General features: G+C 42.4%; 1 protein-coding gene across 2 annotated transcripts in view; it reads right to left on the bottom strand.

The window, feature by feature from the left end:
- The window catches only part of kcmf1 (potassium channel modulatory factor 1), a 144328-nt gene that overhangs the window by 113710 nt on the left and 17419 nt on the right, over nucleotides 1-13199 (bottom strand). The window lies entirely within an intron of this gene.

Below are 13199 nucleotides of genomic sequence, written 5' to 3'. Positions count from 1 at the left end.
AGCAAACACTCCCCCTAGGACATTGGTTCCAGTCCTGCCCAGATGCAGACCGTCCAATTTGTACTGGTCCCACCTCCCCCAGAACCGGTTCCAATGGCCCAGGAATTTGAATCCCTCCCTCTTGCACCATCTCTCAAGCCACGTATTCATCCTAGCTATCCTGTCATTCCTACTCTGACTAGCCCGTGGCACTGGTAGCAATCCTGAGATTACTACCTTTGAGGTCCTACTTTTTAGTTTAACTCCTAACTCCCTAAATTCAGCTTGTAGGACCTCATCCCGTTTTTTACCTATATCGTTGGTACCTATATGCACCACGACAACTGGCTGTTCACCCTCCCCCTCCAGAATGTCCTGCACCCGCTCCGAGACATCCCTGACCCTTGCACCAGGGAGGCAACATACCATCCTGGAGTCTCGGTTGCGTCCGCAGAAACGCCTGTCTATTCCCCTTACAATCGAGTCCCCTATCACTATAGCTCTGCCACTCTTTTTCCTGCCCTCCTGTGCAGCAGAGCCAGCCACGGTGCCATGAACCTGGCCGCTGTCACCTTCCCCTGGTGAGCCATCTCCCCCAACAGTATCCAAAACGGTATACCTGTTTTGGAGGCAGATGACCGCATGGGACCCCTGCACTGCCTTCCTACTCTTCCTCTGTCTGTTGGTCACCCATTCACTATCTCCCTCAGTAATTTTTATCTGTGGTGTGACCAACTCACTGAACAGGTTATGTATACTGGGGCTCGACTAAAGTTACTGTGACAGTCCCACTGTAAAGACTGTCATCTTCCCCAACACCCCACTTAAGAACAATAATACGACAAGAAACCCAGTGAACATTCCTTTTCAACCCAGTAGTATTTAGTAATGTAGAACCAGACCAACCAGAGCAGAGCTGAAGTCTGCAGAAATACCATCGATGAACTCACCAAGCAGCGCTCCACTGACCTCAGGTGCTTCAATTGTTGTACGATCTTTAACAATCTCCTCAAAATGCCCCTCATCCCGAATAACTCAGGCCTCTTCTCCCATGCCCGTCTCTTATTTAGAAGCAATTCGGGCCTCTTTCCCACACCTCTCCAACAATGAGCCAAAACTTACCCTCAATGAGAATACAACCTGCCCCACCCCCACAGATGGAAACCTGCCTTTTCAGTGTGAAGAAAATAAACCCTAGCCCAGTGTCACTCACTCCTTCCCTGCTCCCCACTGTCCACTTTCCTTCGTTCTATCTCCCTCTTGCTTCTTCCTCCTGCCCCTTCCCCACCCCACTATGCAGAAAATGGACCCTGGCCCTTTGCATCCCTCCTCCCATACTCTGACCGTGTACCCCCTACCCCGTCCCCTGTTGCCTCCTCTCTTCCATTCTCATTTCCCCACCACTCTCCCCACCCACCCCCCCCACCATCCTCCTACTCTCCCATCTCCACCTCTTTCACCTTCCCACCTGGCTCCAGTTGTTTCCCCCCATCTTCCAACCTTGCTTGATCTGAATAGTACACTTGGTCTCGACTCCGTGTGCTAGTAGACATGACTAGTGTATAAAATATATACAGTAAGGTACGAACCAAACAGCAACCTCCACCATTTCAGATCACTACTACATACCTCATCACAGAAAAGCACTGATAGAGGCTTAGGAAAGGCTACTCTATTACCCATTTCCATTTTGGAATGGTGCAGACAAACATAATTTTGGGAAAAGCAAAAAAGTGGAGCAAGAGAAGGAATTGGAAGGATTGTTCCACACTGAATCACAAGCAACTCACACACTCACTCCACCTGCTCATTGACCAGGTCCTATGGATGACCAGCCTAATATACAAAGAGCCAGAGGATAAAGTGCAGCATTATAAGTCCCACCAGGGGGTGCTGAGTTAAGGAAACATTACACTGCAGACAAGCAACAAGTACAGAATGAAGCAAGTGTAAAACTCTATCTGCACAATTATAGATGTATACCAAATTGATTTTTCTCGCAATATTTGAATCCCACTTGTCTACCAAACTTCCCCAAAACAAGTACCTTAGGCTTCATTACGGATTTCTTTAGTTTGCTAGCTGACTCCAGTGGAACAAATTAAAGTCTAGGGAAAATCGACATTCAAATAATAGGCCAGTCTTTTATTAAAAAAGTTAATTTTATTTTGGGCATGAAGACTCGCATATAAAATCACCCTCCCCACTAAGCCGCTCTGAAATACTGCAAGTACAGGGATGGGAAAGCAGTCCGAATGCCACCGATTCAGAAAATCATGCTACAAGCTGAGAAATCTGGATGCCTTTAGATCAGTTCTGAATGCCCAATCCCTGTCTACCCCCCTGCCCAACTAGCTGCTTGCAAATCGAGCCACTCTGGTGTGCACCCTATAATTGACATCAAGACAGGCCAGCTGGGGAAAAGAGGGATAGAAGAACTCATGCCAGCAATAAGATTGATCTTTAAATGAAAAAATATCCTGTCAAGACATTTTCTTCAATAATTTTAAACCAAAAGTCAGATCCTTGGAATATCACACCCCAGTACTTCGGAACTCCCTTCCTAAAGCCCCACACCTTGGCACATCTTTCCCACTTTCAATAGCCTCCTCAAAACCTACCTCTTCAATCGCACTGCAATTACCTCCCCCCAACCCCTCTCCTAATCGCCTGCTTGGTATCTGGTTCTTTTTAGTTGAGCGCCTTGGAATATTTTGCTATGTTAAAGGCAACAACAAAATGTTTTTTTAAAAAAGCCATTTTCCCTGCAACATTTAATCTCATTAAAACCTATTAGCTAGAACTTGGGTAAATTAGCATAGTGGTTATAATACTGGACTACCAATCCAGAAGTTGACAGTTCTAATCCCACTGTGACAAATTGCATTAATTAAATCTGGTCATTTGTGGGCTGGCACCAGATTAAATAACCATAAAAGCTGCCAGATTGTCATAAAAACCCAACTGGTACACCAAGAAGAGAACCTGTCACTCCTACTGAGTCTGGCCTACATGTTACTCCAGTCCCACATGTGGTTGACTCTTAATGCCCTCAGGGCAACTAGGGATTGGCAAGAAATATGGCCTTGCCAACGATGCCCACATCCTGAGAACAAATATCAATAACACTTGCTTTCTTGATGCAACTGCTCACCTACTTTTCTTTCATACTCAGATATAGTTTAAATTTCCATTTTAAAAGATTGTGTCACTTTTAAATAATCTACAGTGTAATAACTCCTATCAACGTCATTGATATAGCGCCTTTCACACAGTAAAACGTCCCAAGGCGCTTCACAGGAGTGATCAAACAAAATTTGACAACGAGCCACATAAGGAGATATTAACACAGGTGACCAAAAGCTTGGTCAAAGAGGTAGGCTTTAAGGAGTGTCTTTAAAAAAAGGTGTAGAACAGCAGAGCGGTTTGGGGAGGGAATTCCAGCGCTTAGGGCCCAGGCAGCTGAAGGCACGGCCACCAATGGTAGTGTAAAGAAAATCAGGGATGCACAAGTGGTCAGAATTGGAGGAGCGCAGAGATCTCGGAGGGTTGTAGGGCTGGAGATTAGAGAGATAGGGAGGCGCAGGGCCATGGGGGAGTTTGAAAACAAGGATGAGAATTTTGAAATCGAGGCGTTACTGGACCGGGAGCCAATGTAGGTCAGCGAGCACAGGGGTGACGGATGAATAAGACTTGGTGCGAGTTAGGATACGGGCAGCAGAGTTTTCGATGAGCTCAAGTCTACGGAGGGTGAAATGTGGGAGGCCAGCCAGGAGAGCATTGGAATAGTCGATTCTCCAGGTAATAAAAGGCATGGATGAGGATTTCAGCAACAGATGAGCTGAGACAGGGGAGGAGACGGGCGATGTTACGGAGGTGGAAGTAGGCGGTCTTGGTGATGGAGAGGATATGGGGTCGGAAGCTCAGCTCAGGTTCAACTAGGACGTCACAGTTGCGAACAGTTTGGTTTAGCCTGAGAGTGGCCAGAGAGAGGGATGGAGTCGGTGGCTAGGGAACGAAGTTTGTAGCAGGGGCTGAAGACAATGACTTCAGTCTTCCCAATATTTAATTGGAGGAAATTTCTGCTCATCTAATACTGGACAAATCAGAGGCAGCGGAGGGGTCGAGAAAGGTGGTGAGGAGGTAAAGCTGGGTGTCATCAGCGTACACGTGGAACTTGACATTGAGTTTTTGGAGGATGTTGCCAAGGGGAATTATGTAGATGAGAAATAGGAGGGGGCCAAGGATAGATCCTTGGGGGACTCCAAGAGGTAACATTGCGGGAGTGGGAAGAGAAGCTATTGCAGGTGATTCCCCGGCTACAACTGAATAGATAGGGATGAAACCAGGCGAGTGCAGTCCCATCCAACTGGACAACAGAGGAGGATGGTGTGGTCAACCGTGTCAAAAGGGGGGAGTTTCAGTGCTGTGGCAGAGACGGAAACCTGATTGGAGAGATTCAAACATGGAGTTGCGAGAAAGATGAACGTGGATTTGAGGCGATAACACGTTTAAGGACTTGAGAGGAAAGGGAGGTTGGAGATGGGGTGATAGTTTGCAGTGACAGAGAGGTCAAGGGTGGTTTTTTTTTTTGAGGGGGGGGGGGGGGTTGGTGATGATGGCAGATTTGAAGGGGAGGGGGACAGTACCCGAGGAGAGGGAACCGTTAAAAATATCAACTAACATGGGGGCCAGGAAGGTAAGTTCGGTGGCCAGCAGTTTGGTGGGAACAGGGTCAAGGGAGCAGGAGGTGGGTCTCATGGACAAGATGAGCTCAGATAGGGCGTGAGGGGAGATATGAGAGAATCTAGAGAAAGATGCTAGTTCAAGGATAGGACAGGGGGAAACTTAGGGGAAGTTTGGCTTGATGGGCTATGGGAAGGGAGGGGAGCGGCAGAGGCAGCTGAACGGATGGTCTCAATCTTAATGACAAAGAAATTCATGAGCTCCTCACACTTGTTCTGGAGGTGAGGATGGAGAGGGCGGGGAGGGCAGAGGGCAGGAGAGAGAGCTTTAAGAGGACGGTTTGTAGTGAAGAGGAGAAGCCGGGGGTTATCTTTGCATTCCAGGATGATACTGGAACAGAGGAGATCAGGACCCGACAGTGTTTTATGTGGTCCAGCCAGTATCAAATCAAGTAGCAATGACATTTTACAAACAGTCAAAGATTGAAAATTACAAAGTCCTTTTGATGGAAGCAGAGCTTCACCATGTGTCAAAAGGGAACAATTTCTGCATTGTATTTTTATGACTTTAGATAATGTTGAAGATTGGCTTTGGATTAGCTGCATCTTTGCCTTCATTTGAATATTTAACAATCTCCCAATTCAGCTGCATGTCAGTAACGGCCCTTCGTCCTAGATGGCTTTCCTAATATCAGATGATTACTTGGTGTCTGGGTCAGTCCCACGTGAGATGTTGATGCTTGTGAGTTTTCAGACTGAGGCAAATAATTGAAATTCATTGTCCCAATACCTACTTACTCAGGTTATTGCTGTCATGTGTCAAAAGCAAACGGACTGCCAGATGGGCCAGGAGTCGTCTTATTTGCACCTCTATCTGCTTCAATAATAAAAATTATCTTAATTGTCTGACCATTGAGAAGAATCCTTTTGATCTTCAAACGAGTCTGTTTGAATAAAGCGTAGACAGACATACAATGAGGCATCAGCCTTGAGCTCCTCAGATCTCTGCTTTGAACTGCCTGTTTCACGCTGGATAGCCATGCAGTCATCGTCCAGGTAACTTTTCAAAAGAAGCTCAGCAGTTCTTCTCGGTACCTTAGACTTAGGACTCATGCGTTGGAACAGTTTACGCACTGTTAATCAAGTACTGTACTGCTAGTCTCTTGCTGTATTCTTCTGCTTCTATTCAATTATCTTTCTTGCAAATAAAATTTGATTATTGGTTTTAGCTTGAATGTAATGGTCTGACGGTGATACTTACTACCTTTGGGAATGGACAGTATAGTGGTCGCTGGTGCGCTATACCATGGTAAAAGGGTCAGTTCACACACCATCCCATTCATGGTATGTATTAAGGTGAACGTCTCACTCAGTAGGTGAATCTGCCTACTTATGAAAACTGCCATTTTGCTGTGAATGCGAGTTGAAAGTGTTGGGAGAAAACCTAAATTGTTAGTGGCACATTCATTCAGAACTCCTACTTACAAAAAACTCTTCAGAATGGAAAAGCTGCTCTTTCCTGCTAGTTCTCAGTAGAAACATAGAAAATAGGAGCAAGAGCAGGCCATTCAGCCTTTCGGGCCTGCTCCGCCATTCAAAATGATTATGGCTGATCATCTAACTCAGTACCCAGTTCCCGCTTTTTCCCATATCCCTTGATCCCTTTAGCATTAAGGGTCAGTTGACACACCATCCCATTCATGGTATGTATTAAGGTGAATATCTCATTCAGTAGGTGAATCTGCCTACTTATGAAAACTGCAATTTTGCAGTGAATGCAAGTTGAAAGTGTTGGGAGACCCTTAAAAGTAGCTTTTCCCTTTATGCCGTCCTCACTTGTGGCTTAGAATGATGCAGTCCATAGCCAACTAACTGCATGCCACGGTCTGGAAGTAACAGCATCTCAGATCAGAGGCAGAATGCAATCCATCTTTTGACTAGTCTGGCTCTTGACTTTCTTTCCTATTTAAACACATACAAAATGTTTCCTCGTTTTGGTCCCAACGCAACATTAAGGTTCAATTGCCAACATCTCTGACTTGTTAGCCTTAGCTACACTGCTGAAGGAGGTACAGAATGGAGGCCAGGAATTTCTGCAGTAAGGTAAGAAAACAAATCAGTCAATGCTAGACCGCTGCTGCATTCAAATCGCAGCCAACTGAAGTGTTACAGGGTACCAGTATTCTCAAAGATGGTACAAGGCTCTGAGATGAAAGAATGATGGGGAGAAATGTAGGAATTCATGCCAGTAATGGTGAAGAAAGTCTCATCCTCAACCAACCGGGCCAGAGAAATCTAACCGTTGACCCCACATTAACATATTACCTATTAAAACTGAAACAGCCATACTGCCAAACATGAAAGACAAATATCATTCGAGTCAAAAGAGTAGAAATGCATGAAAGCCAATGGCAAGTAACAAAATTCTTTAAATAGGTTCACAACAACTATTTAAACCTATCATTTCCAATAGTGCCACAACATTGAAAGTTAAAACAGAAACTAACTTTTTAATTTCACATTTACAGGATTTGGATGGGCTAGATTGTTCAATAATGGGAGAGATGATTAAACTGAGTAAGCAGTCACCACTAGCTTATCAATGAAATGAAAAATTGTCAATTCTGATCATTTGAAAAAATAGCAAATACAGTGTATGGTTATACTGCAACATTTTTCATAATATTTCAAACAAGCATCAAAAATGGCCAGGACATCTTAAAAGCTACAAAACCCAAGAACAATTAACCATGAATAAGTGGAGCTATAGACAATACGGCTGCACGGTAAGCACAGGTAACAACAGCAAAGTAAAATACTAATGCTACAATTCTACTACACATAGTTAGTTCACACCTGTGTCATGTTGAGAGCAATGCCTGATTGCACAACTCCAAGTTGGATAATAGCAGAGCCCTGCATATCATAATTAAGTGTACAGGGGTTAACTGTGCGTGAACATCTATCCAACAGTGATCATAACTTGATCGAGTTCAATGTAGTGTTTGAAAGGGAAAAAAGTGAATCAGCTGCTAAGATTCTAGACTTGGGCAAGGCCGACTTCAATGGGATGAGACAGAGACTGTCCACAGTAAACTGAGCAAATCTGTTAATGGGTAAAACGACTGATGATCAGTGGGAAATGTTTAAAGAAACATTTAACGTGATACAGAATCGGTTTATACCCGAGGGGCAAGAACTCTACTTGCCAAAAAAAACAGCCATGGACAACTAAGGAGGTAAGGGACAGTATAAGACATAAGGAAAGGGCATACAAAAAGGCAAAAAATGTCACAGATCCTGGCAAATGGGAAAGATACAAAGATCAACAAAGGGTCACAAAACAGATAGTAAGGGCTACAAAAAGGAAGTATGAAAAGAAACTCACAAGGGATATCAAAACCAATACGAAGAACTTTTATAGTTATATTAGGAAAAAAGAGGGTGGTCAGGAGCAGTGTTGGCCCCTTAAAAACTGAAAGTGGGGATATTGTCATTGACAATGGGGAAATGGCGGACATGTTGAATAATTACTTTGCGTCAGTATTTACAGTCGAGAAAGAGGATAGCATGCCGGAAACCCCAAGAAAACTGATATTGAATCGGGGACAGGGACTCGATAAAATTAACATAGGTAAAGCAACAGTAATGAAGAAAATAATAGCACTAAAGAGTGACAAATCCCCAGGACCAGATGGTTTCCATCCCAGGGTTTTAAAGGAAGTAGGTGAGCACATTGCGGATGCCCTAACTATAATCTTTCAAAGTTCTCCGGATTCAGGAACTGTCCCTCTAGATTGGAAAATTGCACATGTCACTCTGCTTTTTAAGAAAGGAGAGGGAGGGAAACCGGGGAATTATAGACCAGTTAGCCTAACATCTGTTGTGGGGAAAATGCTGGAGTCTATAATTAAGGATAGGGTGACTGAACACCTCGAGAATTTTCAGTTAATCAGAGAGAGCCAGCATGGATTTGTGAAAGGTAGGTCGTGCCTGACAAACCTGATTGAATTTTTTGAAGAGGTGACTAAAGTAGTGGACAGGGGAATGTCAATGGATGTTATTTATATGGACTTTCAGAAGGCATTTGATAAGGTCCCACATAAGAGACTGTTAGCTAAGATAGAAGCCCATGGAATTGAGGGAAAAGTATGGACTTGGTTAGGAAGTTGGCTGAGCGAAAGGCGACTGAGAGTAGGGATAATGGGAAGGTACTCACATTGGCAGGATGTGACTAGTGGAGTCCCGCAGGGATCTGTCTTGGGGCCTCAATTATTCACAATATTTATTAATGACTTAGATGAAGGCATAGAAAGTCTCATATCTAAGTTTGCCGATGACATAGAGATTGGTGGTATTGTAAGCAGTGTAGACGAAAACATAAAATTACAACGCGATATTGATAGATTAGGTGAATGGGCAAAACTGTGTCAAATGGAATTCAATGTAGATAAATGTGAGGTCATCCACTTTGGATCAAAAAAGGATAGAACAGGGTACTTTCTAAATGGTAAAAAGTTAAAAACAGTGGATATCCAAAAGGACATAGGGGTTCAGGTACATAGATCATTGAAGTGTCATGAACAGGTGCAGAAAATAATCAATAAGGCTAATGGAATGCTGGCCTTTATATCCAGAGGACTGGAGTACAAGGGGGCAGAAGTTATGCTGCAGCTATACAAACCCTGGTTAGACCGCACCTGGAGTACTGTGAGCAGTTCTGGGCACCGCACTTTCGGAAGGACATATTCGCCTTGGAGGGAGTGCAGCGTAGGTTTACTAGAATGATACCCGGACTTCAAGGGTTAAGTTACAAGGAGAGATTACACAAATTGGGGTTGTATTCTCTGGAGTTTAGAAGGTTAAGGGGTGATCTGATTGAAGTTTATAAGATATTAAGATATAGGGTGGATAGAGAGAAACTATTTCCGCTGGTTGGGGATTTTAGGAGTAGGGGGCACAGTCTAAAAATTAGAGCCAGACCTTTCAGGAGTGAGATTAGAAAACATTTCTACACACAAAGGGTGGTAGAAGTTTGGAACTCTCTTCCTCAAACGGTAATTGATACTAGCTCAATTGCTAAATTTAAAACTGAGATAGATAGCTTTTTGGCAACCAAAGGTATTAAGGGATATGGGCCAAAGGCAGGTATATGGCGTTAGATCACAGATCAGCCATGATCTTATCAAATGGCGGAGCAGGTACGAGGGGCTAAATGGCCTACTCCTGTTCCTATGTTACACACAGAGCTCTGTTCACCAAGGAATGAAATTTGTGTTAGAAAGAAGGCAACAAGACATTTAATTCTAAAAAAAATCAAAAACTAAGATTGTCTGGCTCCATTTAAACTTTGAAGTTTAAAAAGTTGGCTTTGCATCAGTTGCAGCAACACCACCTGGAGACAGTCTCACACTCCACGCTAAAGACCAACCAACACCACTTTGGCTGAAATGACTCTAGATGATTTGCAGTGGTGCAATACCAAAATAACTTCACAGCAGCACCAAACCTAGGGCAAGACAAATTTAATCATCAACCTTCCTCACCTAGCACTTTTCCAATGTGGCCTTTCTTGCTCTAGAATCAAGATTCAAAATTCAAAATAATCAGAACCACTAGACACAGTATCAACAGCAGATAAGTGTAACTGGTCTTCACTTAAAACATCAATTTATCGACATTACGGATACTAAACCCATTCTTACTGTCATCGATGCATACAGATGTGCATGCTCTAGGGAGTTTATAAAAAGCATGCGTAAGTATTTTGTTAAATATTAAAGCACAGCACATTGTCAATGTATTGCCATTGAAATGCATTAACTAGTCTAATGAACCAGTCACGTGTGCCTCACTGGTTTAGTCTTGTTCTAGTCACCCAGTGTTCAAAAAGGATAACTTTCTACTTTGTAGCAATCCTGAAATAAGATCAGCTTTAGTGATAATACGCTGGTGAACCTATTTGCAGAATTTTGTTTTCTGCCATCAGCTCTCTCTCTTCTCTCCTCCCCTCCCCCACCCCACCCCCGGCTGAACATACAACGTGCCTCGGTGAGCTTCCACATCACTTCTTCCATTGGACCTTCTGGCAGCAGTCAGAAGAGTTTTTTTTTGACACAGGAGGTTTTTAGAACCTGGAAAGTTTTACCACAAGTAGCTGTTGAGGCAGAAACGACATCATATGAAGTGGAATTGGCCAAGCATTTGAAAATGAAGAATGGAAAAGGATATAGGGAAACAGCATGGAAATGGAATTAACAGTGGCTACCTCCAATTAAGAAGCTGGCACTTGCACAGGCTCAACAGGCCAAAATGACTCTTCTGTGCTGTAATTTATATTGTTTAATGAAAGTCAAACTACTCAGAGTGTTAGCACAGTTTCCCTAATTCTAAGTGTAGTTCAAATCCTAGATCACCACCCATTTCAGAGCTTCGCTATGCTTGCATCAAATGCTTTACGCCATTACTATCTACAAGGCTTCACCGTAAATTCCATCCTCAGTTTTTGTCCAGAGTTGTCCAATCCAGCAGTGACCAGAGTATTAAACAACACATAAAATAAAAACTCTAAAGAAAGAACTCCAAAAACAAGAGATTGAAAGACAGCTAAGATGGGAGTTTTGTATGCAGAACCAGAACTTGAAGTTCCTTATCAGAATGAATCAAGTTTGAACATCCTTACTAGCAGGCTTGTCTAATATCTGACATGCCAGATCAGTTTTCTGAACTTTCCAAACATTGCAATACTGAAAATTGAGCAATGCTAACGAATAGCAAGGACTGGTGCAGCTGGAAAGGATAAGTGGCTTTCAATACAAACTGTGAATGCCAGCTGTCCACACCAACTAATGGTGTGGGCAACTCAATGAAAACAATCTAGCCAAGATTAAGCCTCAGTAGGAAAGTAGAGGAACAAATGATCAACGTACACTTATCAAAGCAAAAAACGTTTACAAAACAAAGTAACATTTTGTTAGAAATAAAGATTTAAACTTAAATATTTACAGAACTCCTGAAGAGGCCATACTAAAATCACAGAGGTGGAACTTTTTCTGTACCTAGACAGAAAGACACTTTTCTCAGAACCTAAAAAGAACAGAGGATGCCACTCACAAGGCTTTACCTACAAGGACAAGGTACAGCCCCAGTGAAAATATTACAATGCTTTCAAATTACAGTTTCCCCAGTGTTTCCCCTATAGGATGACAGCAATTTCCTGTGTGCGCATGGAGTTCAACAAATGAGGAAGTCAATTCAAATATAATATCTAAATTGCGCTACACTTTAACCTACTAAAAAACAAGACTGCTATGTAACTGGTTGCAAATAAAATTTGGAAAATTATATTTTGGAGAAGGAGGCAGAGTTGGTGTTATGTATTGAGCTTTTATTTTATTCTAAGTTCCTGCATTAACAGTTACAATGGAATACTTACCCGTTGTCACTTTAATGTCTTAATGTTTCTATCCAATACTTAGTTGAGGTTACATAATTCCACTGATGATAATTCTTTGGGTTTGTACTGTTTTTCATATTTATATATTGCCCCTCCCTTTTTCTGACTATTAATACACCCATCTTTCTCCTATTTTTCAGTTTTGAAGAGTCAGCACCTTTCTGTTTTCTTCACCATTTTCTGTTTGTTTCAGATTTCCAGCATCTGCAGTATTTTGTTTTTTTTTTACAAAGAACTATAGATTCCCAAATGAATACATCTTCGTGTTTTACTCTTTTTTAAAAAAAAAGTTCATTATTAAACAACAGCCCCCTAAAAATCTTCCAGCATCCAAAAATCACATAAATGCACAAGAAGTTTAATTTTAAAAAGGAACCTTGGAGCTGGAAAACAAAAAGGCACTTGGATGTTACTGGCCAATACTTGGTTGAGATTTTAAACAGTAAATATCCAACACGACTTCTCTTGTGAGGCTTGCAAAGGAATACCTCTGCTCAGTCACAGATTAAATTGGCACACACTGTGCTTCTTCAAAAAAGTGCCATCACTAATCCGGAAACTAAACTACCCTTTACCGTTTCCATTTCTCATACCTTAACATTAATACGTGTTTTAAATGTTTTTGTGGTGTAGAAAAATAAAAACTAGCAGGCTGCAAGTCACTCAGATTTTTTTTTAAAAATCGGTTAAAATCATTTAAAACTCAATTTCTGCAACACCTAGTTATAAAATACAAATAGAAAAAAAATCTGGGAAATTACAAAGGCAACCACCCTGTGGTTTCATGCTAGCCAATACACAATTTTTTGTTGCTCATCCTAGTATTAAAGGAGCCATGGCAACACTGATCCGAGAATCAATTCAACTGCAGCACTGGCATGAGAGCTCAACTTCAGGCAGCAAGCAGTTGGTATAGGTGCAGCAAATTTTTACGTCACCATTCACTTCTAGATTATAGTAATTTGAAAAACAATGCAAAGAAATCTCCTGCATGGCAGAAAACATTTGCGTTTTGCCTAACCCCTCTTCTCAAAAAGCCCTGTTCTGGTCTCATAAAATAGGAGACCCTCCTTAGACTC

Source organism: Heptranchias perlo, chromosome 4, assembly GCF_035084215.1.
Source record: "Heptranchias perlo isolate sHepPer1 chromosome 4, sHepPer1.hap1, whole genome shotgun sequence".
Classification (NCBI taxonomy): domain Eukaryota; kingdom Metazoa; phylum Chordata; class Chondrichthyes; order Hexanchiformes; family Hexanchidae; genus Heptranchias; species Heptranchias perlo.
This window is presented reverse-complemented; position numbering and strand designations above follow the sequence as displayed.